The sequence below is a fragment of the Protopterus annectens genome, chromosome 7.part0, assembly GCF_019279795.1.
Source record: "Protopterus annectens isolate FY-2018-M chromosome 7.part0, PAN1.0, whole genome shotgun sequence".
Taxonomy (NCBI): Eukaryota; Metazoa; Chordata; order Ceratodontiformes; family Protopteridae; genus Protopterus; species Protopterus annectens.
This window is the reverse complement of record NC_056739.1, coordinates 1,429,654,867-1,429,680,139: the sequence shown is the minus strand read 5'-3', so window position 1 is coordinate 1,429,680,139 and position 25,273 is coordinate 1,429,654,867. Positions and strand designations below refer to the sequence as shown.

Sequence of the window (25,273 nt, the reverse complement as noted above, 5' to 3'; positions counted from 1 at the left end):
GCGCCTTCCTGTATGACTCGTTATTTATCATGTGGTGACGATTCTGACTTATAATTGAGCCACATAAAAAAGTGCCATGCTTTAAAATCACTATAGTTCCTCTAAAACTTCTTTTTCTTCGTAACAATTAGTTTAGCTTCAAAGAACTTTATTTGTTCATTTCTCATAATAAATGCAAATGCTAATTTGATTCAATGCCTGATATTAAATCGACATATAGTTGCTCAATTTTTTTTTTCAATGCAGTCTCCATGGGTTGAAAAAATATTCATAAGCTGCATAAAATGTAATGAGCAAGTCAGATTATGAGTTTGCCAATGTTTCAGTAGTACTGGATATTTTCAGCCATCTGTTGGCATTTTTAGTATTCGGAAACCTCTAGGTACAAGTTTATATTTAAGATAGGTATACAAACTCAGATGTGGTCACTGCATTCATTTTAGCACTGTCATCTTATGTTCAAACATTTCAATTTTAGTAGTATAATTCTGAATATAGTTACCTCTACAATCTCCATTAGCCTTTTCTCTAGTGTTATTCTCAGTGAAAATAGAGAACAAAGGATTTCCATTAATGTTAACCATTTAGAACTCCTTTCAGAGAGAGGTCATTTGTAGAAGGCAGAGGTATTCTGCTAGTCATGTCCATAGGCTATACCATAAAAAGTACAAATTATAAAAGACCAAAGTGAGGCCTCTGATAAATCCAGTGCAAATAAATCCAATAAACTTAGAACAATAAATCCACTGGAACCAATAAGATCAATAAATACTCTATTTATTCAAAGCTCAGCTTCAGTTTCACTAAAATAGCTTCATCAGGCATAAAGCTAAAGAACTCTCTACTTGATTGTATACAATATTATAAAATCATTTAATGATTCATTAAACCATTTGCTGTAGATGTTGTAACAGAGGTTTTAAAGAAAGACACTCATTTAAACCTGGTGGAATGTGTGCATTTAACCTCAATATCCATTTATATTCTTCTAACTCTGTCTACTGTATTAAACCACCCCCACATAAAGAGGTCTATTTTAGACAAAATCATAATCTTAAAATAGTGTGTAGTGCCAGCTTCTTGTATATGTTTATATAATGCATTTGTCTCAACCTTCCTTTTTATTTGTGACAAGTGACTGCTAATACATTCTTTACATTTCCTATTTGTCTTCACACCATAGTAAGCCTTACCCCTGCTGGTATATAGAAAAATAGACGAGATTTCTTGTGTCACAGTTCCCATGAACATTAACAAAAAATAACTTATTCATAATAGGATGCTTAAAAGTTCTACCAACCAGAATGCTGAACAATGTACACATTTATGTACGAATAAACACATGTGTGTGTGTGTGTGTGTGTGTGTGTGTGTGTGTGTGTGTGTGTGTGTGTGTGTATATATATATATATATATATATATATATATATATATATATATATATATATATATATATATATGGGTCCCTTTTGGTAGATCAAACTTTTAAATATTCGAAGATGATATGACTGAATGGAGATCCGCGTATAGAGCGGAACGGGAACATTTCCCATTTCCACAATGTAGTGCAATCTCTGAGTTTATATATTTAAGTAAGGGGGGTGTGGGGGGGGTCTACGCCCCCCCCCTGCTACAGCAGTTTAATTTTTTATTTATTTATTTTTTTTTTTCTTCCTTCATTGTTCGAACATATGGTCCTGGCCATATTTGGTTCGAACTTGTAATATGTTCGATCTTCTGAAGTAGATCCATATATATATATATATATATGTATATATACATATATATATATATATATATATATGTATATATATATATATATATATATATATATATATATATATATATATATATATACATATGTATATATATATCCATACATACACGCACTCTACATTAACAGAAATTGCTACCGCTCTATCAACTGCCAAGTTGTGTGTAATGCCAGGGGACCTATCTTGAATGTGTGTGCTACCAACCCTGGCAGTTACCACGACTCACGTATATGGCACAAATCCCAACTATACCAGATGTTTTCAAGGGGGGATATCCCACAAGGTCATCTACTGGGAAATGCAGGCTATGCACTGGAACCATGGCTAATGATACCCATCAAAAATGCACAAACACCCAAGGAAGAATGCCATAATAAGGCACAAACTCAAACCTTAAATATCATAGAACGTGTGCTTGGGCTGCTGAAGTCATGGTTCCAGTGCTTCAATACATCAGTGGCAGCTGCAAAGTACAACCCATGGATATGTACAGAAATATTCACAGTATGTGACATGCTAAACAACACAGTCCTGAGGAAACAGCTTCAGCATGATCAGCAAGTGGAAGGGGCACACATCCCTGTACAAATGCCAAGGTCACCACAACCACAGGCAGAGGAGAAGTCAGAGGGGGAACCACCAGCTGCTGTGGGTGTAGGCTGACATAGGCATGCTCAGTTTTCCCTTACATTGGCTAAGAAGCAATGCAAAGCACACTCACTCACCATCTAGGGGCCTAAAACCATCCTCCTGCACACATAAATATAGTAACATTGATGCTAGGCAACTCACACAAATTTTACCTTCCCATGTATTGGTTGTGTACTGCTTGCATCAGACAGAGTCAGCCCTGAACTACAACCATTTTAACTGCTGCTTTTACAAGGTACATCTCTAACCTGGAGTGTATTGTGTAAGAATATGAATGACTGGCATATCCTTGTATCACACTAATTGGTACCGTAAGCAAGTAAGAAGTGGGAGACTGGTACTGAAATGATCTTAAAATCTGACAGCAGGGATTTGCATAACTTATACATGTTCATTATAAAGTAGTAGATCTTAGACTTCAATGATTCACACAGTCATACCCCTGAAAATTAGTGTTGGTCATTGCATGGCCCAATTTAGCAACATACATTTGTAATGGAAATTTATTAAAGAGGGAAGTTAGAAATTATGATACACATTGCAGTTTCTGAATTCACAACCCACACAAGAGCATTCACAATAAAGTTGGGAAATGTTGACGGTAACAGTTTTGTAACTTTCCAAGACCAATATATGTCAAAGGTAAAATTATCATTTCAACACCACAAATGCAGATATAATAAACACTTTAAGTCAGATATGCACCCTGAGCATCAGACACAAAGCTTATGTATCCCTGAATCCAAAAGTCAGAAAACAGGAATATGGCACAGTTAACATCACTTGCACAGGGTGTTGTGTGTGAGGGTGCAAGAGGCCTAGGTTGACACCAAAGGTAGGTGAGTGTCTGTGAGAAAAAAAGAGAAACCCGCAGACATTTGGATAAACTAACAAATGGCCATTGAGACAAAATGATTGTGAAGCTGCACTGCTGAACCATGTAATTGTTGTGTGTGTGTGTGTCTGTAGGGGTTCTCCAGTTGACACTGGTGTGAGAGAGTCTGCAAGAACACATACAAGCTTTGTGCTGGCTCTACATCTTGGTATATCAGACACGTGTGAGCTGTGCATGCTAGAGGTGGCACTTCATTGTTGTCATCCCCAACCATGAGAAATGTCTCTTCCAGGACTTGCACTGGCATGTCCACACCCATTGTCAGATGAAATTCTGCTTCCTGAATGTGACTGATGTCTGTAGGAAAAGCTCCCTTCATGGGGATGCCCAGGAACATGACCCCATGGTCTGCCATATCTGAGTGTGGAAAGCACACATTGATGGTGCAGTGGAAGTACCGCCACTATTGGAGCGTGATCACACATAGTCACATTGGCTGACAGCAAATTATGTGGCTGACTTACGCCCACAAGGATGTCATTCCCTTCCCAGCAGATGTTCCACCACAGACACCACACATTGCATGGCAGACACCCCATGTTCCAGCGAGCCATTCACCCAATCCATGGAATTGGCAACATGAGGTAGGCATTCATGCATGTCAGACTAAGCCACATCTACAACCCTGAGCTTTTGTCTGGAGCACCTATGGGAATGTGCCTGTGCCTCCATGTTTGCTTTAAACATATGTTGAGTGGCAAGGGAAAAGACACCTGTATCAGGTGGAGAAGAGACAGAAGACCCTTTCTGAGCACACCTATCAACCCTCCTGCATGCCACCTCACCTACATTTTGGCTATGGCCAGACTCCACAGGCAATGGAACCTCAATATCCACACTTCCCTGATCAAGAGCCTTGCCCTCCACCTATTCAATATCTGTGATGTCACTGGAATGGGTAGGCATAAGCCTACTGGCTGTGTCTGAAGAAATTGGAGGGAATGGCTGTTTGTCAACCTCAGTGTCAGCTTTAACCCCTGTACCCACTGACTATGCCTCATTGTGGCCACCATTATCATCACAGCCTGATGATACACTGACATCATGTGGCAGAGGGCCCACACTTTTACTTTCATGATCACCTGTGATAAAAAACAAGAACACAGGACATTAATGCCTATACTACTGTATTCCAATATATGCTAACAAATTAACAGTGGTGCCACTATTACAGTCACTACAACAATATACGCAACAGGCCTGATATCAACAGCACACATTAAAATATTTCTTTCAGTTGCTCATCAGTATGGATATAAAATTGTGTCTTTCCATCTGCAGATGAGAGTCTCCTCTGTAAGCTGGACAGGGCTGCAAGTAGTTAAGCAAGTGGTAAGGGCAATATCATAAAATTTAAATGTAACATAGTGGTAGTACATGTACCCCTTTATATGTCCATTAACTATACTGTCAACAAGGACGTGGCTGTCAGCTCAAACTTAAGCTAATAACTCTACCACTCTTTATTCCCCCAACCATAAAAAGTGCATGTGACACAGATGTAATGTATTGATTTCAGTTGCTTTACTATACAACAGTATTCAGTGTTTGAGATAGCAAAGCCTACCAGGAAGGTCCTCCTGGGATGTGCTTGCTGTCTCTGACACTGTTGCTTCCACATCCAGGACATGCTGTACTGCACTCTCCTGTGAGCTGTTTAGATCCCTGATAATGACCAGGAATTCTTCCCTAGGTGTTAGTGATGCTTCCCTAGCAGGCCCTCCCCTGTACCCATCTGGTCATAGCCTACTGAAGCTGCTCTCCTCCATGCAGATGTGACCATGTCAGTGGCCCTGCGGTGCACCTGCTCATATGTCCTGCTATGGCCACCCATGTCATTCAGATCAGCAATTATCTGTTGCCAAATTTGCATCCCATGTGCCATATCCCCATCCCCTCTCCAGCAGAAAAGCACCATGTTGTCTAACAGCATCTACTATAATCTGGTTCTAGGCACTGGTGAAGGGAGATGGGTCTCCAAGGATTGACACGAATGGGCGGGATACTCCAAGGTATCTTACAAGACAACAGAAGGATAATGCACATACGTATCATATAAGTAAGAATTATTTTTTTTCCAGATAAAACAGAAAATGTAGCCAATCAGTATTGCCCCCTGTAGAAACATACACCAGTCTACAGATGTGAAATATGAACAACAGCCAGGATCCAAAACTAGGAGAGTAACAGGAGCAACATATCCTTATTTGTGCCATAACAGTATCTCACCTTTACTCCCCCACCCACAAAAGAACAGTTTACAGTTATAGCCTTGTTTGTGCCATAACAGCAACTCATCTTTCCTCCCCCCACCCACAAAAGAACAGTTTATCATTGTGTGTGCCATAAAAGTAACTCACCTTTGCTCCCCCCACCCACAATAGAACAGTAAAATGACACATTTTGGTAACAAACCATTTTTGAAATATTACAAGTTCTGTCAAAGGTACTCTCCCTGAAACATTTGTGCATATTTATCACAACACATTCCATTTTCATGTATTAGCAATCATGTTTACCTTTGAAATGGCTTGGCAAACATGCCCATGCCAGAAATACACTTATAAGTAATCCATAGATATAAAAGTGTAAAATCCTTTGCTTCAGAATTTTCTTAAATACATTCCAGCATATGCAGGATGTAGTTGAACAAATGGAAGCATACCTTCTGAAGTTTAATACTCCTCTGTGCAAATATATCCCAAAGTAATAGCATAACGCCAGTCTATTCCACATAAAGAAGTCTCCTCACCATCAGTTTGCCTAGCTACACAGCTGTCTTTTTTATGGTGTATATTCAGGGATGTTAGCATGCTGAATATATGTGTGAGGTGTGAACTCAATAGAATCCCTGAATCCCAAAAAACAGGATCCGTGTAGTGGTGTAAACATAGTGCAGCCACTCCCTCAGTGTTTGTTTTTAATGGATTGCAGCTGTGACTGATTAGTGTTTGGGAGAAGGAAAACACAACAGCACTGCATGCTGCTTTACTTCCAGTGGGTGTGTCAGGTCACATCTACAGTTGGAAATGTAAGTAAGCAGCACACAAGTCACAGGTTGTGTTCCTTTACATCCAACCTGCCCTTCATTTTTTTGCAACTGCATATGATTTTATTTCCATAATTTCCTCACACATTTTAAGACCAATGATATAGAATGGCTTACACATTACATGTCTCAGATTACTTCTCAGATCTATGAAGAATGGACAATAAGCACATAAATGTAAGACAGAGCTGTATATTTGCAAGCAATAATCCTGACAGGTTGTGTGATCACTAGGTGCACTACATCCAAAACTATTAAATGCACAAATAACAGTTGTATGGTTTGATATCACTGTAGATGCTGTTCCAGTTGGTTGTGTGCATATTGAGTTAAGTTCCTTGCTGAAAATCAGTTTGTGTGGCAAAGAGGGATAAGTACCCATCCTGTGTTTTTCTTTTTTTATTTTTATTTATTTTATTATTATTATTATTATTATTATTATTATTATTATTATTATTGGCCAGTGTTTGACCAATGCACCCCTTACCACAGACACTGGAACTGGAGAAAAATGAATGTCAGGTTTGGCTGTGCTTATCTCATTTGCATGAAGCAAGGCACTGCACATACTGGACAACTGGCCAGACTGGACCTAGAGAGACAAAAAATACAAACTTGATGTATTCAATTAATACTAGGCATCTCACAAACCCCATAAGAGAAATTGTACCGTAATTAACAATGAGACCTTAAGAATGATTAGTAAAATAGGGAATGTCATGTTAGTAGTCCTTTGGCATCAGCTGTTAAGTGTAGGGCTGGAGTACAGATGGTCTTGGGTTCTTGTATAAGGTGTGCAACCTTTGTTTTACTGTTGTGACATTGCAATTTGTACCAATGAACTGCAACGCAGACAAGTGTTTTCTGAACATTCTTGTGGCAACAGGTTTAAGTGTAGGACTGCCATACACATGGTCGTGGGATGAAATACAGCATATTCCACTCACTTATAACACTTGACATGGTGTCGCTATTAATTATATGTATGAGGGCTAAGGCACTACTATTGTGTCATATTCATTTAGCTATGGATTATCACAACTGCTGTATATCCATTAACCAGGAATTTGTTTTGCTTGCTACTGTTGTGCTCCACTTGCCATCTTGCACACATGGTGCACAGAGGTCTGCACTGCCGAGTACCATGTTTGAGAGATGGTAAACAAAGCTCAACATTTTTAAACAGTGTGTGGACTCCAAGTAAATGCAATAACTGGAATTTGTGGGAAACCATCACTCTCCATTGCTTTGATCCATGGAAGACATGGTAGGCATTTCTGGAGAAGCTGTCAAGTTTAGGGCACAGAGATAGGGTGCCTCGGAGTCCAAGATTTTTATTGAACCCCCAGTTAATCACCACAGTGCCAGGCTTCTGCAGGGGGACTATTCTGGCTCCCAGTATAAGTTGGAAGCTCAGGATAGTTTGTCCTGGGCTGTAACCAGTGCAACCAGTATCCCACACACTGCTGACCAATATAGGCATCACTATAATGAACTATGGCAGAGGAAGAGGGATACCCTCAATGCTTGTATCAAGGAATTTAGGACTGCAGACATCCTACAGCTATGTACATATCAACTACAGAGAGTACTTGTAAGACGTAAAAGTTGAATATATGCAAGACTGGTATTCATACTGGTATTCTGCTCTGTTCTGTATTTTCCACAGCTGCCATGGACCAGGAGGTAAATGGTAAAAACCCATGGGGCTTTGTTGGTGAGGATGAGAGAAGCATGTAGTATGTATTCAGCAGTGTTATTGTAGCTTTAAAAGTTAAAGATAGCTTTTTGGTATTTTATAGAGTTGTATCAAATTGAGCATGCATATCTCAACTGTAAAAGCAAGTATGCATGCATTAGTCTGTAGCACAAACCAAGAGTACAATATTAGACTTTAGTTGGAGGTTGTGGCTTCTAAGACCATACTTCCCAACTATACAATACTGTTAATTCTTCAATTGTGTGTAACTCAAAGGTTTAAAGTAAATGTTCTATACTGGTGGCACACATGCCCTGCTGTAAACTATAATCTGTATAACTAGAACATGCTTCTGTGCAATGTATGCACATGTCAAGGAATATTTGCTGCAATCTGTAGCATAGTGTGCATCTGTTAGGAGCTGGTAGTCTTAAAAGTAAAAGTTCTCTGTTAAGAGGTGGTAGTCTTAAAAGTAACAGTTCTCTGTTAAGAGGTGGTAGTCTTAAAAGTAACAGTTAAAATAATAGAGTCAAATAATTGTGTTAATGCATTATACGTCACATATGAAGGTACTAATCTTATCTCTTTTTTTTCTCTCTCTCTCACCCCAAATCTTATCTCTCTTTTTTTATTTTTATTTTATTTTTTGCTGCATTTTATTATGTGTCATCAAAATGTGCACGTCTTCCATGTGTGCCATATCACTAAATGCTTCACAGCATTGCAGAGAAGGCCTGCCCCACTGAATCTGCCTATCCACCTCCACCGGCTCCAGCACCATTGCCCATCATGTCTGGGAGCAAACCTGGCAGCACCACCTCTGTTGCCCCTGCACTACCTGCTCCCTCAGCTAGTCCTGCCCCAGAGGCCGGTCCTATGATACCCTCTGGGAGCAGCAGCAGAGATGGTGATTTTATCACCTGCACCGAGATGCCAGGGATGGTGCGTACCATTGTGTACTGCACTGTTGGTGCATGCCTACACCGACTGAACAGGTTGCTCTCCCTCAATTTTTGTAGTATTAGGAGGAAGAAAAGGAAACATCAAGTACTCCAGCAAGTGGTGAAGTGATATGACAGTGATGACAGTCCAGTGGGAGAGGACTCAATTCTCACTGTCAACCAGTTTGACCCCCATGGCTTCTGGATGTCCCCATCCTCACCCCAATCACAGTGTCCCCAATCATTTGTGACCATCACTGTCCCAGTCTCTTGTATTGTTTGTCTTGTCTATCTGCAATTGCTTCCTCAACTACCCAACCTACCTGACCCAGACATACCTATGTCCCTTCTCCAACATTTCTCTCTCTCTCTCAAAAGAAAAATGGGCACCTGCCCCCCCAAAAAAAAGGTCCCATATATAGCTCTCCATTTCATGCAGGTGTCTTCTTGACACATTTAATTCAGTCCAATTGGCTATACAACATAAATGTCCAAATTCAGTTAATATTTTGTTGCACATATGTTCACTTTACACTGTTATAGAAATGGATAGGTATGGTTCTTTCCTATCTCCCTCCTGCTCATGCCTGCCCTGCTTTCCCTTTGTTCTCCCCCCTTCTTGCTCACCATTTTATCACTGTCCTATCTTCCCCATTTCTTATCTTTAATGCATTATTGTGCAATGGTGCAAATCACACACCAACAAGCAGCAACAATAATGTGAACATAGTTAAAAGTATAAAACACAGCTCTATTCAAACTCAGTACCATATGGCCCCAAAATGGAATGTATCACTGCATTAACTACATTAACATGTGCTGACCCAGATCCAGTTAAGTAGCAGGTATATTCCACAAACTCAGTATTGTCAGATTTTGTTCTATCCCCTGCTTGATCCCCATTTCACCACTTTCTTATTTACTCCATATTAACATCTTTAATCTGGTCAAAAAATAGAATCACACACAACACACATAAGTAGCAGAAAAAGCAATGGATCCCTTCACTTTTTGGGCTCCGTGTTTGTGAGAAGGTTTGCATCATGCACCAATGTGCAGCGATGGTGAGCGGTGGCAAAATACTGTGCTTACCTCCCGCAATGCTGCTTAAACCCACTGCATTATGCCAACACACAGCAACACATCTTGTATAAACAATTCATGTCATTGCATTATCATTCTGTAATGAAAAGTATTTTAAAATATTAGATACACCTGTATTTGAACTAAGTACCATATGGGCCAAAAAAGGAATGTATCAGTGCATTAACACATGTTGCCACTGAGTCATTTAAGCAGTAGGTGTATTTCGTGCACTCAATACTCACTGTCAGGCTTTAGCAATGCGGCTCACATTTGTGCACTGCTTACCTAAGAGCAAATGTGTATCTCGCATGCATAGGCACTTTGCTAAACGTTGCACAAACACTCTGCTCGCCATGTTAGGGAAATGTTTATATTATGCTATATTTCTGCTGTTTACTGTCCATTTCATGTGTATAACATGTAATTGCATGCCTAAACATTAAAAATTGAGGGCCCTATCTAACAATGGATCTACTTTCAAAAAATCACATCACCAAAATATCGAACGACACTTGATCGAGACCAAAAGCCAGAACTTTCAAAACATTGAAACTTTAGAAAGTCAAATATCAAAATAGTACAAAGCAAACATTACCTTCTTCTCCTTTAACCATTGGTCTACATCTTAGAGAGTGAATTTGTGCTTATTTCAAACAAAGATGTTTATTTAATAGTGAAAGTTAACTACTTGCTGGAGGAAAAACTATTTTGTAATGCCTTACACAATTTCATTACACGTTCTACATGTTTAGCAGTCTAATGATAGGTTTCAAGAACTAAAGAGAAGTACAGCTTGCTTAATATTATAAAACTTTTTCAAATTTAGAATATTGATACAATCATTTTCTTTTTTTTTTTTGGAGATGGTGGGCAATACTTGGTTCTAAATAATATATGTGCCCTTCCATGGTAAAACCTTCGCAGGTTTATTAACATGATATTGTTGTATACAAACTTGCTGTAGCTCCAGGACCCTGTAACATAACATCCGCCATGTTTTTTTTACTACAAAGCATATACGTTTAAAGGGACAGCATCATATTTAAAGGCTTTGATTACACTTTTCCTGCTATTTTTCGATATGCTAAATTTCGACAATTTAACTTTCAGCATTTTAAAAATTCAACATTTTGTACTCGATCAAGTGTTGTTTGATGTTTTGGTAATTCGGTTATTAAAAGTAGATCCCTAACAATATGTCACATATTTACAATACATTCATCTATTGACATCCCCCAAGCACTGCAACCCTGGTGCCTCTGTACTTTTTCCACACATATATCAACCACAGTACAACATGCAATATCAATGTTGTGTGCTATGCAATGCACATCAATCTGGTAACGTGCAGAACTACAACTATTGACCCATATGCCTAAAAACACTTATCTGAAAGGCTAGGGAAGGAATCAGCATGGACCATATCCACAGGGGTGTAGGTGACCTTCAACACACTTGACCCTATGCATCTTGTTTTCGCCAAGAGTAAACCTTCCTAATTGAACCTTGTGGACTTCTTGGATACTGACCTCACAGACCTGAATGAGGGATAACAGGACATACCAGCTATGTTGACTTATCCAAGGCCTTTGACATTATTCCCCTTTCATGTGTCATAGTGAAGATTTCCCATGTGAGAATTAAGCCATACAGTAGTACAGGGATAGGCAACTGGCTCACTGACATAACACACACTCTCAAAGTTGGGGATTGCACTTCCACCAATAGCTAATTACCATTAGAATACCACAATGATCTGTGCTAGCCCGCAAATGTTTGCAAACTACTTCCCTGAAGTCAGGCAATGGTAGCTGGCCTGTAGTTTACCAAGTTTGCAGATAACTGGTAACTAGATGCAATAATATAGTCCCCCAATGATGGTAGTATATTACAGAAGGAGCTGCCACACACAAATGATTGGTGCCAAACTCATGGACTGAATCTTAATGCATACAGTGGTTCATTGTCTCCTTCGGCAATGAAGTACCCCTGCTAATTATGATATGCATAGCACCCCTCTAAGTTCAAACACAGTATTGTGAGACTTGGGAACTTATGTTTATAGCAATCTACACTTTCGTCAATATGTGTCCATAATGGTGAGGCATACAATCTGCATTGCACATATATACTGACATCACATCCAAGGTCAGGGTGGTCATACCTCTGTTGTACTCTACCCTTATCACACCACTGAGTACAATGTTCCCTTCTGCCTGTACCTCACCAGCCACTTGTAGCAATTGGAGAAAACACAGGGTTGTGCCTGGGAGACTCCAGAGCCTCCACAATTGACATACATGAAAAGGCTGAAAGACTTGTCAGTGTAATTAGTATCATGCAGGCTGCTGAAAAGTGGCCTATGCCTGCCATACAGAACAGTCTCAGACCCTGCCCTACTGGAAATGCTGCACATCTACAAATCAAATGGGACAAGAATAACTTGGCTCAAGGTTCTCAGTCAAGCCTGTGACATAAACAGAACAAGCAGGGGAGACAGATATATCCCCCAATGACTCATACTCCTCTGTAGTAGGCTCCCATTGAGTGTGAATCAGTGCTCTTGAATGAACCTGCTCAAGCACAACCTTGACTACTGGTTGGATGATTGTAAAGTCACCTCTGGGGTGGCACCTATGTCCCTCATGGACAGGAACAGTCAGTGCTGCTCACAATAACACTCTGCTAATAAACATTATCCAACTATGATCAATAAGATTACTTGTGTCTTTACACAGTTAGGCTTCTAAGCACTCTAGGGCCATTAGGCTAGTAGCCTCCTATGTACACATGAAGCTATAAGCCTATGCAGGTCTCCCAACATTTTTTCTCTCACATGGCCTGATGATGTCATCTACTATAAGTTCACCTGCAGACTTGTAAAAGTCTCACTTGTGCCATGGAGCTTGCATAACATAGTCTGTGTACTTAGATAGTGAGGGTTTTTTTTCTCTCTGCAGTCAACTATGTGTATATGTGTCTGTGTGTCACCTGTTCCCCAAAAAGAAATGGGGGAGGTATGTATTGTGTAGCCTTAATTTTGCTTATTGGGCAGACAGGATGTGTAGGTCCTTCCTTCAGCAGTGCTAGCACTCCTAAAATTAATAAGCATAAACATCATTTGGTCAGGATATTGGCATGGATGAGGACTAATATCAGAGTCTGGAAGTAAAAGTTTTCAGTGGTACCTCCTTTTAGCAAGATGGTTAGCTGGATTATACAGATTTGGAAATATACATCTATACATCTGTACAGCTGGGTCATTAGGTAGGATAAGATATTGAAAAGACAAGAGGTTTGCTTGCCAGTGGTCATCACAAAATCTAATGGTTATACATACAACAGTTTTGCCAAAAAGACAGGACATAGTGAAGAATATAACATTTTAGGTCCAGTCTGAGTGGTTATGGTTTGTGTGGTGAGGAGGCAGACAGAAGTGAGTGGAATATGAAACAAAGTTATTGCTCCTGTGCAATAGACTGTTCACCAAATTATTCTCCTTGCCTTTCAGGACAGAAGTGTGCATGATCTTTAGGGAATTTATTCACATTTTAGGCTGTATACATAGACTAAAACAGAAAAGGTGACAGACAATTAGAACATGATACATAAACATTTGGGAAAAGGTGACTTAAAATACAGTGAAGACAGACAGGTGACTGCTAACTCTTATCTACAACATGGCCAAACCTCAAAAGTAAGCATACATTATTAAAATTAATTTGGACAGTAATGCTAAAACTATGGTATTAAAAACAGCTCTGGTGAGAATAATCTTAGAGGATGTATATTATATAAAAGCAATATTTCAAATGTTACAATTGTTTAGTCCAATATCATTTCAAGGTTGTATCTGAGGCAAGCAATTAATCAGAAATCTATGGAAAGGACTAGACATTATATTACTAAGGCAATGTTTTGGCAGGTCTTGAAGCATTACAACCTGAAGACACAGGTTTGCATATTTTCAGTCTTCACATCCATCTGTTCCTACAGGATATGCTGTGGAGGAACTGTAACAAGGGGGTATCATCAAAGGGTCTATATTACGTCAGTGAAAGATGTTTTCAGTGAATACATCTTCATCACTTACCAGTCCCTGAAATTAACTTTAGTGAACTGCAGAATTTTTCCAATGGTTCAGAAACACTAGCCCACCAAACATACAGAACACAAAAAGCACTAAATCAAATCCACCCAAGTGGGGGGCTTTGACCCTCACACACCCCAACTATATATATATATATATATATATATGTATATATATATATATATATATATATATATATATATATATATATAGATATATAGATATATATATATATATATATATATATATATATATATATATATATGTGTGTGTGTGTGTGTATATATATATATATATATATATATATATATATATATATATATATACTCCAAGATTGCACTACAGTGGGGAAAAGGACAAAGTTGAGGGGATGGCCAAGTGTTTCCGAACCATGGGAAAAATTCCACGGTTTGCTCAAGTTAATTTTGGCTGTTGGTGAGAGATTAAGATGTATTTGCTGAATACATCTTTCACTGAAGTAATATGCATCCTCATCTAAGAGGGAAGGTAGGTCCAAGAGAAAAGGATATAGAAAGTAGGAAGGGTGGACAGCTAGCATTCTTTGGATTCTTTGATTAACCAAAGGCAATCTGGGGACAAAATACATAGCAAAGGAGAGGAACACTTGGTTTTACATGGAACCTTATTCATCTGGATATTTGTATGTATGTGTCTGTCTGTCTATCTATCGATTTATTTACTGATGTATGTTTGCCAGGGCAGAAGACTGAACAGATATGCCCAAGCTGTACAATACAACAAGAGAAGAAGATAATTAATATATAGTTAGAATAAATGAAGTACAACTTGGTTAGAGAATATTCATAGTGCATGTAATCAGACTGGTTAAAAGAAGGTATTGTGTTGCACAAAACAGAAGGCATTTATCAATCCTCTAAGCTAAAGTAGACAAAGGAGGTAAACTTTCTCTGGAATGCTGAATAACTCACTTCTAAGAAACCTTCTGCAGGTCCCACAGAAGGAACGACAGAGAAGAGTTAGTTGGTTTATCTCCATATGTGGAAACTGGCTGAAATGATATTGTAAATTCAAAAAGGGTGGCGATGCCCTCACTTCCCACAGGTCAGTAAGCAGGTGTATGTTTCTCTCAGTAAGTGGTGTTGATAGGGTCAACCACTGTTTGTTATGCAGGTGTATGCTCCTACTTGTCAGGCAATATCATCATAAGTGGAAAAGCAGGGGTGAACATCCACTGTGTTAAGTGTAAGAACGTGATGCACTGGGACATAGTATATTATGTAGATCAATATGTGCTAGGTAATAAAGTGTCACTGCAGTTTAATGCATTCTACCTGCCATAGGTATCATATCTTTAAATACAGTTCTGTTCTTAGCTACAAACTTGCTGTAGTTATTTCAAGATGAGAGAATTATTACTGTGGGCAATATCCTGATCTAGTGAACACTGATAACCATGCAAGTGATTTACTCACTAAAAGGAATTCATATTCTGTATGCAGTCTAGTATCAGCAATATTATTTAGAGTAGTTTTCTAAAATGAAGACTATAATATTGTGACTTGATAACACATAAAACGACTCACAAAATCTAATGGTTAGGCATGCAACAGTTTTGCAACAAGCTGCTGAAGGGTTACCTTGTCCAGTGAAGCGTTAGAAAGTCAGAGTTCAAAAGCTTCATTTCTGTTTAAAGAAAAAAACAGGAACTGAAATATAATCTTACTGGCAAAATGACTGTTACTTACAGATAAGTTATAATTTTAAAAGAATTGCTACATTCTGAGTTTGTTCAGCAGGCTTCCATTAGACTGGACTGCCGACCTGGTTGCATTTGTCATGCAAAATAAGTGCTTTACAGAATTTCTACTGTGTCAGACATGCAACTGAATAGACAGATGCAAACATGTTCTTCCTTGCTCATGTCCAGAGAGGAAGAAATTTTGGATTCCTGTTGAAAGTCTGCGGACTTCTGCAATCCTTTGAACAGCAGGACTGAAAATGGCAAATGAGGAGTGCATACTTGTTCCATGGTTTTGGTACCAAAGAATATTCCCGATATCCTGATATGTAGTAATCTTGGAATTAGTTTTTGGAAGTAATATTGGTGGGAGACACAGACCCTAACACTTCAGGTGGTAGAAGATGTCATAGCCCCCCTTGCAAAAATGCTTTAAAGGTGTTGTAGTTTGTTTCATAACATACTACATGCATATATTTGTCTATTACACTTAACTTTTCATAGTCCTGGTACTCAAGGTTATGTTGCTAGTATTGCAATTTTGATATAGATCTAGGAATTATCCATGCTTTTCTGTCCCCAATTCCGCTGCAACAATGTATAGGCAATCATTCAATTCCCACCTACAGTCCAGTCAAACAAATAGGGAAAGTGATACAAAGCCAGGCAACAGAAAGTATACAGGAGCACATTCAGAAAATCTGGCAGCATTACCATCAACCAGTTATCCCACTATCGGTATCAACAATTGAAAAAGAAGACTTTTATTTCATTCTTGCATGGGGAAATGACTAATGAGGACCTTTGTTTTAAAACAGAGAGCAAGTAAATGAAAAACAAAAACACTTCTAGAAAAGTGAACATTTTGCAACTTTCTTAGCCATCTTCCTGTCGATAAAGCTAGCCATAGCACAATCAGGTAGAAATGGAAGGTGGTGTGAGGCCTATGCAGGACCACAACATTGCACATTTCAATGTATGGTCAGTCAACAAGCATTTAGTCCTCAAGGAGATATCTACAATACCAGTAACTGCTGCAGTACATATACACATAAAAAGTATCAAGATAAATATGTTTACTGAGGGCACCACTTCGGGCCAGTGGTTAAAAGAGGAAGGGTTAGTCTACAGTGGCATGTGGGTGAGATGGGAAGGTAGTTTTACATATGACAGATAAGATCAACAAACTGACACACACTGGATTCACCAACTCAAAGACAATGTTTACATGCAGAGGGGCACTTCACACAGCAACAGTGCAAGAGAAGGATATTCCAGTCATAACAAAACCCAGATTAAAACATTCTGATTAATGTGAAATAGCAGGTAAAGAGCTAAGAAGAATCCAGAGGAATTTGTTTCAGAGCAATGGTACCCTCTGCAACATACATCTGTCCCACCAAACTGTTCTGTTGATACTGTAGAACATATTTAGATCCCTAGAACAAAGGTTTCTGACGTGTAGTAGGTCCACCGGTACTGGATCAGAGAATGTCTTGATCGTCAGACAAAAATCACCTCTTAGAAGTCTGTAAGACACTGAATCCAGAAACAAAGCTTTTAGGTGGTCAGTGTAGGGCAAATTGTTTAATCATAGCATCTTTTTTCTAAGGAATTTCTGTGGGCATTCCAGCTGCTGCAAGTTTCTAGATGGATACATGCCAAAGGGGTACTACACTCAAGGGATGGCCTTCTGAGGCATGAATGGGGGAGGCAGTGACACATCTGGACCTGGAAGCAATCTCTTTCCTAATGAGCTGATTGATGCAGAAGGATTTCCTCACCACAGTGGACACATGTGGGTCAATGCTCACACGAGTTCCTAGTTCTCAAATAATTGGTTTGACTTTTAGAGGCATATTACCAGTGCGGTACTTTCCTGGCACAGTCAACTTCCCAAAAGATACAATAATGCATTTTTTTGGCATTTAGCATTAGACCATGATTTTGATAGCATTTATTTTGTTTGGGATAAGCTGAATGGCTAAGTCATTTGGGAATTCAATTGATGTACAAAGGTTATAGTCATCTTAGTCATCTCCTGACTTGGTTATCCAGAGTCCCTTAGTATTGGCTTTAACTTTTGAGAAGTAGATGCCAAACAGGAGAAGTGCCAATAACAGGCCCTGAGGGACTCCACTGGTGACTGTTCTTTTAGGCTCACCTATTCATATCTCCAGTATCTGTGAGCCACTCTGCACATATGGACCTGTAGACTATTCATGGGCACAAAACTAATAGAATACAGTGGGCACAACACAGAGTATAAAGGGTGCCATTTTTACTAGGACAAGCTGACTTCATGAAAGCTGCCACTCTTAAAGAATGAAAACAAAAAAATGCCCAAAATCTTAACAGTGAAAAATTCCTTTTTTCCTTGTTTTTTTTTCAGGGGGACCAACTCCACTGCCCCCCCCCCCCCACACACACACACACACACACGCACACGCACACTCTAAACACACACACACACACACACACACACACACACACACACACACACACACACACATATATATATATATATATATATATATATATATATATATATATATATATATATATATATATACCAACTCCATGGTCACATCAACTTGAAGAAGGGAGAAATATCCCTAAAGAAGTCAATCATTGCCAGTACACAAGTATAAATTAAGCTGGCAATGATTTGCTTTGGGAAAGATTGTTTGGCATTATGGTGCTCACCTTTTTTTTTTTTCCTGTGGGCTACTGATGCTTGAAGAATTTCACCTCAAGCATGTGTAGGCATGTCTCTCAGAAAGAAAGATATATTATTTAAATCATATATAAAGATGCATCTCTTCTTCTTTGACCCAATGACCACAGAACAGACAACCAGAGAAAGTGTTGGACTAGAATGTAACTAATGGAATAAGAAGGGAGTAGAATGAATAGTGCATCAGGCAGAAAGTATAAAAGGGAATGAAAAGTGTGCAGACAGTTATTATACTAGGGGTTAATTTCAACAGATCAAAGCTTTATGCTGTTTACATGTCTATATATTTATATGATATATTGTAAGTAATTTAATACACTGCAAATATTTTTCATGAAAGCCTTTAAAAAAATTCAGATACTACCAACATTTCATAGTTTCTGAATGGCTCCTTTATCCAGATGCTACCAACATTTCATGTTTCTGAATGCTTCCCTTTTCCAGATACTACCAACATTTCATGGTTTCTGAATGGCTCCTTTATCCAGATACTACCAACACTTCATGGTTTCTGAATAGCTCCTTTACACTGGCAGATAAGACCTCAGCCCTGGTTGTAACCCAAGTAAGCAATGTTCAATAAGTTAACTGGATCTCTGACAAATTAGCTAGAACTATAAGACAGGGTGTCTTTTTCTCCCATCTTACCTATTCCACAAGGAGATGAGGGATTTACAGCCCAGGATTATCTGCTTCTGGTGGAGACCAGGATGCTAGTTGCAGCTGTTTGTGCATATATAATACACATTGGGAACTGAGAGAGATGTTAAAACAGAAGTGTCAGGATGACTTCATAGCAGGTTTTCCTGATGTCTCTACAAATTTCCCACTCACTAATATATGACTTCACACCAGGTTTTTCTGATGTCTACAAATTTCCCCACTCACCAATACATACGAGGTTTCCATACATGCAGGTCTCTAGTCCAAACTTGATAAAAAGTGAATCAGAAGATTAAAGATGATCTGGGATGTGTGAATGCCGACAGTTGTGAAAGGAATGAAAAACATGAAAAAAATCCACCGTTTTTGGCAGATGTGTAACATTCATCACCTACTTATATGTTCACATTCAAGAAACTATGTCTGGTGTGCATATTTTCAATATTTTCACTTTAATTTCTTTCTTTTCTAAAGGATTGTTTGTCATTTGTACTGTCAATACCACTATTTCACATTCTAAAAGGGTGACTCAAACATTTTGTCAGCTATTAAGAACATAAGTTAATGACATTACTCAGTGTAGTCCATACCTCTAAGCTTCTTAGCATAAGAAAGCTGGACAAAGCCATAAATAATGGGGGGGGGGGACAAAGGCCTAAAAATAGAGACACATTTTAATATTGCTCTTATAAACTAAGACAGTAGTTATAATAAAGTATGGTAATATATGGAGTCTGAAACTCAAATGTGTGTCATTATTTAGTGGTCAGACCTCACTGATTTGCCAGAAAAGCACAAATTTTATGAGGAACAGGCCAAAAATAAGAGGCAAAATCTGGACATTCTGTAAAAATCTGGATAGGTATGGACTGCCACGTCACTTTAGGGGAGGGGGGAGTCATGTCCCTGCATGACAGCCTGTGAGCAGATGTTTTCTCAAAAATATATAATAATTGTAACAGCACTGTGTAACTAATATTAAGTTGGAAAGTTATTTTTGGCTCAGGCTGATGAAACAACCTACAACCAGAATCATGCTGTCAGTCATAGAATAATCTTGTAGTTTGTTATCCTTCTTTTCATTTCCTCAGCATTCGGCTGCAATGACGAGGCATTAATTTAGTAAATTGATTACATTTTGTAAACACCTTGCTTAAATTACTGATCCATTGTTTTTCAGCCAATAAACAAATCCTAATATATCTCATCTGGAAACAGTCACAGCATTTTAGCATAAAACAGCTCATCACATTCAGTTTTACTAAATTTAGTCTGTAGGAGTAAAGTTACATGTACTTAAAAAAGATAAGTAAACAGAAACAGAAAGGGATATACAGTTCTGTTGTTCCTGTAGCCTGGTAAAATGCATTTGTACCTTACACAATTTTTCTCCCAATGAAACTGATAGCAGCAGTGATGTTCTTCCTGGGCATACTTTAAAACAGAATTATTTGTAAGTAGGACTGTTTAAAGTGTAATAGCCATTTGAACAAAAAATGGAAATCAAGTACTTGTCTTGAATTTTTTCTGTAATGCAAGACATATACAACAATAGTAAGCCTGTGCAAGAGAACTCCAAGAAAAGCTAAACAAGATTGTCTTGCTCCTGTATGAATGTGATTATTTTTAATTGCAATATTTTGTGGAGATCATATTTTGCAGGACAGTTAATGGATTCAGTTTCACATGGTGCAGCACCTGAGGTTCCGACACAAGATGCAAATATAGGATTTTAGTCTTGCTGTAATGCATGCTACCATCAAAACTGAGTGCAAGGGCTTTCTGCTTTATCAACTTTGATCATTTTATTTTAATGTAACAACGTTATACTATGGGATCAAATAGTTTTATTGCTCATCACATGCAATGTTGCTTTGACAGACCTTGAAATGTCACCCTTCAGGGATGAAATGATTCTTTCTACAGCTCATTACTTTTGAAAGATTTTCTCTGTTGGCAACCATTCAGTGATACCTATCTCTTCTTTTAGCATTTAAGAAATATTTTAGTTTTCTTTAATTCTCATAATCATCAAGAAATCTAATTAAAGATAGTTTCCTGAATATGACATATATCATTCTCCACCTCCCAAACAAGAATTATATTTTTCTATCCATTTATGTGATTTCTACATGTGCTAATCTAAACAAGCACATTTTGTTACTTAAGATATGTTTTACGGTGTTGGATATAGTCTTTCAATGAAATAACACTGCCTGAAGTCTTACTACAAGTTAGATTTTACAGATTTTATGATTCAAAGAATACAGGTAAACTCAAAATTAGTTGGGTATATTGTTCTCCTAATTAAAATTTTTTGAAACAGTGTGAAACTCGTAGACATTCTAAATTTCAGGTTATATTTTTATTTGATTTTATAGACTGTTACATGTTTACTCTGCATACTATTAATTCTGTCATTAATAACCACAAATATATCTGTATCTTTTAGAAAATATAGAAGAACATCTCTATGGTTAAACAAAAAATAAAGTAGATTTGTATATTAAGTGGAATCATTTTTAATGATTAATATTTCCTTTAATGAATGAGGTATTTTGATTTCACTGCCCCCTTTCATGCAAGTGCTCTTCCGGTTATAGAGGTGCATTTGACATATATGTGTGACAATTACCTTTCAAATCACAATAGGCACAAATAATTATTAAGGGCTGACCTGACTACTGCATTATGCTCCTGTGCCTCAGCTGAACACATATTCGCCTGCGATGAAAGAACACACCCTAAGCATCTTGTGTTTCAGTCTTTGTCCAGTCCTAATTTGATGCTGGCAGTTTGCTTCTCTTAAGGCAAGGAAAACTTAATGGAATGACTGGACTACTGCCTTATGCCCCTGTTGCAAAGATGGACAAATGGTCACCTTCTGTGAAAGAATACACACACTGAATATTTCGTGTTTCAGTGCATGTCCTGCCACAGTTTAGAGGCATGGGGTTATTTCTCCTAACGCTAATAAACAAATTATCAGGCTAACCAGACAACTGCCTTATTACCCATTTATCTCAGAAAAACAGGCATTAGTCTGTAATGATAACATTCACCCTGAGCATCCTTTTTTTCTGGGCTTTGTCCTGCTCCAATGTTATTGTTTTAGAATTCTTCTTTTAAAGATAAAGACACCTTTTATAAGTAAGGATGTCATGATAGACTGTTTATTACATAGAGAGTAAAAGGCTAAACTCTGAAAGTAAGTTTGTTGTTAAGCCAAATACCAATGTTTACTAGTTTTAGAACCCAAAATCACCTTTCTGGAGCGAGTAGCTTGAACAGACTCCTCTGCTAGTGAATTGATTCCATTTATGTAGCTACTTAGTAAGACTTCTCTTGGTAATAAATTGATCCTCATTGGTTAGTGTTCTGTTAAATAGTCTTTCCATCTTGCCAAAATATTATTCTTAAAATACAAATTTTAGATTAATGAATAAAAGAAAGTCAATATATTTCATCCTCTGTAGGGAATAGATTAACAATCTATATTTAGGATTTTCTTTTTTGTAGCATGCTTAGCTGCATCTCTCCTTCTGGAATGCATACACAATGCTTGATTAATTCCTGCTAGTAAATAGGTATTGCACTCTTCAATTTACCCACTCCCAATTCCCCAGCCACCCCGACATCTTGTATGCTTATACACTGCTAACACCTCCCTCTCCAGACCCTGTTACCCCTCCCACTAAAATGAACACTCATTGTTTTCTTTCAGTATTTACAAATGCTTATATTTGACCCATCACCGCTATCTATTATTAATTGCCTTTCACCCATACCTCTGTTGACAATGATCCATGCATTTACTCCTCAAGGACCTACCACAGAACTGCAATCAACACATCATAGATTCTGCACACACAATTTCTTTGAAAATTATTTCACAGAACTACTCGAAAAGTCAAGCATTTCCTACATTTAACATGGTGAAATAATCAAAACATTAATAGAAAAAAACATACATATATTGTATTTCATTTTGTCACCATAGATATTTTATATTTCATTGCCTTACAACCAAATTATAAAGATGCATACCTAAACTAACTTAGCACTGTCAATCTTTCATACAATTGATATAACACCTATGCCGACTATTAAATGTACAATGCAACACACAATAAATTAAAGAACACAATATTAATATATACCTTTTTCCTCTTTTTTTATCATGACTACACAGATAATACTTCTTCTAACTTAACACCAACTGAAACAGTGGCATGGCAAAACTGCCTAACTCTTTCAACTCTAATACTGGGGTACCACAAAGCTCCATTCTATGACCTCCTCTTTTCCACTCCTTTATTAATGACATGCACCTACATACAATCTGTAATATGCAAATTGTTCCACCATCTTGTTTTCTGGAAAAAATTTAGACTCCCCATTATCTACCAAGCTAACCATCTATCAACACTGTAATTGTCTTGCTAAAAGACTATAACATTACAATAAACAAGAAACAATTAAAATTGCAATTTTTTGGCCAAACTCACAATGTTTCTACAGTACATGGAATCAAATAAATACCACTCCAGTTGAGAATGTCCATCTCTATAAATACATTGGTCTTGCTATTGACAAAAACCTTTCCTTCCCTGATCAACCCACTACCTTTATTAGGGATTTACCAAAAAAACTAGGATCTGTGCATTACATTAATAAAAGACTTTCCGTGTTATACCAGGGAGGCTCAAGCTAACAGCATTCTTCTACCCAAATGACCCTGCAGAAGCTGTGGCTTGGATAACATTAATAAATCCATTCAAACTAAACTGGAATAAAAATGCAATGGAACTGCCAAGCCTGCAGCCCAGCCCATTTGCCACATATGCATCATACTCAAAAAGTTACAATAAATGACTTATTACAAAAAAAATGTAAGCATAATAACTGACTTTTCACACATAAACTACTATACAACAAACCAAATGCCAAGCCCTAGACAGATTTTACATGGGTATTGATCTGTTATAAAACACAGATCTAGAAAAAAGAATCTCCTCTGCACTACCAATACTACAACTACCACTGGAGACAAGGCACCACACCACTTCCGACCTACCAAATGGAATTCAGTACCCTTAATAACTATATATCTCTTGACTGACACTGCAAATCCCTCCTTCTAAATGCCCGGTCTTGTAACAAATGTGACTATATTCAAAATTCTAACCGCATAGGTAAGCCACCTTTCTCTTTCCAAGTTTGTGATTTTCTGTCCAATACTGTTTTCCAAAATATGAATGATATCTCTTCTTTCCTCAACCATATCCACTACTCAAATCTCTTTTTCACAAGAATGTTTCAACTTTTCTACCCTGTAAGGCTCATTATTGCCTTTCCATATTTATTGTTTTACTTTTCTGTCGCCCAGAGTTTCCCTTAATAACAATTGTTCACCTACAGCTCGCTGCTCCTCTCCATTTTATTACTCTGTAATATACTCAGATATATTTTTCATCATCAACAATGTTGTTTATACTAATGCTTTGTTTGGTTATTTTAATATATGCTATTGAATTTATGCATTCCATATATTTTGCAAATGAGTGATACTTGATTTCCACTGAAAATGGTCAACACCCAGTAAGGTTAACCCAGTCAACAAAATATAAATAAAATTAATTAATGAATGAATGAATGAATGAATTAATTAATTAATTAATTAATTAATTATATAAAAAATATTGTTCAATTGCTTACTATTTCTACTTTTATTTGAAAATGTAGCTAACCATTACTTGTAACAATATTTGTCATGTGTAGTAAGTGTTACAATTTTACCTTTGAAATATATTAGTTCATGTGTACACCCAGACTAATATTTCACTTAGTTAAAAAATTGCAGGCAGCAGAAAGAAGTCAAGTATTGTAAAATATTTCTTCTATATTCATGCTCCTTTTAAAGATAAATGATCATCCATACCAGGCAGTAAGTCTCCAGTGTCTAGT

The 25,273-nt window shown here is 37.7% G+C and overlaps 1 long non-coding RNA gene across 4 annotated transcripts in view; it reads right to left on the bottom strand.

The window, feature by feature from the left end:
• The window catches only part of LOC122807069, an 844,116-nt gene that overhangs the window by 512,384 nt on the left and 306,459 nt on the right, over positions 1–25,273 (bottom strand). The window contains exon 2 of one of the 4 annotated variants that reach the window (XR_006365591.1): positions 15,806–15,851. The exons of the other annotated variants lie outside the window; for them this stretch is intronic. This is a non-coding gene — a long non-coding RNA (uncharacterized LOC122807069). The remainder of the gene's footprint in view (positions 1–15,805; positions 15,852–25,273) is intronic. 4 annotated transcript variants of the gene reach the window in all.